The 2,374-nt window shown below is 43.4% G+C and overlaps 1 non-coding gene across 1 annotated transcript; it reads right to left on the reverse strand.

Annotated features, from left to right (window-relative positions):
• Nucleotides 1-482: 482 nt before the first annotated feature.
• Nucleotides 483-558, reverse strand: TRNAA-CGC (transfer RNA alanine (anticodon CGC)). The gene has a single exon. It is a non-coding gene; the product is annotated as a tRNA-Ala (tRNA).
• Between the last annotated feature and the right edge of the window lie 1,816 nt (nt 559-2,374).

The raw sequence follows: 2,374 nt of genomic DNA on the forward strand, positions 1-2,374 counted from the left end.
GATTTCAGTCTCTATTCAGGAGCTTGAGAGTTTCCTGAGTCATTTTAAAGAACACTGTCCAAAATGCACATTTTTTTTTTACAGGGTTCAGCAAAATCTGCACATGTGTATGACTGTCATATTTCCACTCTGATCACTATTGGCATGATGCTCTTTTACAACTTAAGGGTTTTTTTTTGTTTTTTGTTTTGTTTGTTTTTTTGTATTTTTCTGAAGCTGGAAACGGGAAAGACAGTCAGACAGACTCCCGCATGTGCCCGACCGGGATCCACCTGGCACGCCCACCAGGGGCGACGCTCTGCCCACCAGGGGGCGATGCTCTGCTCCTCCGGGGGGGTCGCTCTGCCGCCTGGGGCAGAGGCCAAGGAGCCATGCCCAGCGCCCGGGCCATCTTTGCTCCAATGGAGCCTTGGCTGCGGGAGGGGAAGAGAGAGACAGAGAGGAAGGAGAGGGTGGAGAAGCAAATGGTCGCTTCTCCTATGTGCCCTGGCCGGGAATCGAACCCGGGTCCCCTGCACGCGAGGCCGACGCTCTACCGCTGAGCCAACCGGCCAGGGCCTACAACTTAAGGTTTTTCCCACAGTTTTGTTAGAGAGAACAGTTAATATGGTTCCTCATCACAGCTCACCTGTCTAGCTCCCTTGGATGGGGACCACAGTGGGAAAATGGTTCGGTTCATAGAATTTACCCTGTAACTGATACTATTCCATCACCTTTCCTTCCCTCTCTCCCAATACCTTAAAAATTCCTTTACGGTTAATTAGTCACCCTATTCTTTTACCTCATCTAGTTAAAAAAGGGGTATTTTCTATTCTCATGACCCAAGTTTTTTCCTGTTTAATTCTTTTACATTTGATTTGTTTCCTTTCTACCAAATCAAGTTAAAGGTTATTGTTATGCAGACTGTAATATTTGACTGGGCTCCCATAATTTATTTTGGCTGTTAAATTAGACATCATCCAACTATACTACTTTTTACATTTTATAGTCTCTTTAAAATAATCTTAATTCCCCAAGTTCTGTGTATACTACTAAATGAGAAGAAGGACCATGTATAGTAATCACACAAAAGAAATCTCAACCATGAGTTGTTTTAATATAAGTATGAGATTAATATAACATCAAAAGCATGAGCTATTTATTTTTATCATTGTGTTTTTATGGTTTATAGTCAAGGCTTTATAATATATGTTGCATAAATATTTAGATAAGCATGGTAGTTTAGTAATAGTAGTGAGAAGGAGGTCTAGTATAAACCCCCCAAATTAAATAATGAAAATATTAATACTGCTATTAAATATCAATAACATAAGCATTTCTGTAGTGTTTACTCAGAAAATTTGAATAATGACCGGTCATAATAAAAATAAATCTAATTAACACATTGTATAAAATTATCACTTTAAAATTTTATTAGCTAGAGAAACACTTCAGAATATGTTCAGAAATTATGTCAACATATACAGGGGTTCTTGGGTTACACCAATCTCGACAATGATACTCTCATAAAAACTTTAAAAAATGGCCCTGGCCAGTTGGCTCAGTGGTAGAGCATCGGCCTGGCGTGCGGGAGTCCCCAGTTCGATTCCCGCCCAGGGCACACAGGAGAAGCGCCCATCTGCTTCTCCACCCCTCCCCACTCTCCTTTCTCTCTGTCTCTCTCTTCCCCTCCCGCAGCCAAGGCTCCATTGGAGCAAAGTTGGCCAGGGCGCTGAGGATGGCTCTGTGGCCTCTGCCTCAGGCGCTAGAATGGCTCTGATTGCGGCAGAGTGACGCCCTAAATGGGCAGAGCGTCACCCCCTGGTGGGCATGCCGGGTGGATCCTGGTCCAGTGCATGCAGGAGTCTGTCTGACTGCCTCCCTGTTTTCAACTTCAGAAAAAAAAAAAAAAAAAAAAAACCTTAAAAAAATGAGATGTGAGTGTTTTGGCTTATGCCATTAGCACTGTACTTACGGACTATGTGGGTGAACTAGGTTAGCTGTACGCGGCGGAAGAATACGCAGTAACATGGCCTCTGAGGGAGTTGCTGTCCTCCAGAACCCTTACCTACGCCCTTTCAGACTGATAAAAGCACAAGTGTTCTATTGTGTTGTTTTGTTTGGCGACTTTCTGGCCCTTATTAAGGCTCCTAAATGAAAGTCAGAGCTACTGCCATCACATAGAGAAGAGCAGTCCGTTGAGGACCTCATGCATCTGGAGAAGCAGCTGATTGAAAAGGAAGACATAGAAACCCCAGAACCCAAGAGTGTTACTACCAAGGGTTTGCCAGAAGGTTTTTCTATGGTAGAGAATGGGTTGGCACAGTTTTAGTCTGAGGACCCCAGCGGTGACAAATTCAACAAATTCAGTAAGGTCTACAGAGTTGTTATGGAT

Source organism: Saccopteryx bilineata, chromosome 7 (assembly GCF_036850765.1).
Source record: "Saccopteryx bilineata isolate mSacBil1 chromosome 7, mSacBil1_pri_phased_curated, whole genome shotgun sequence".
In the NCBI taxonomy this organism is placed as follows: Eukaryota; Metazoa; Chordata; class Mammalia; order Chiroptera; family Emballonuridae; genus Saccopteryx; species Saccopteryx bilineata.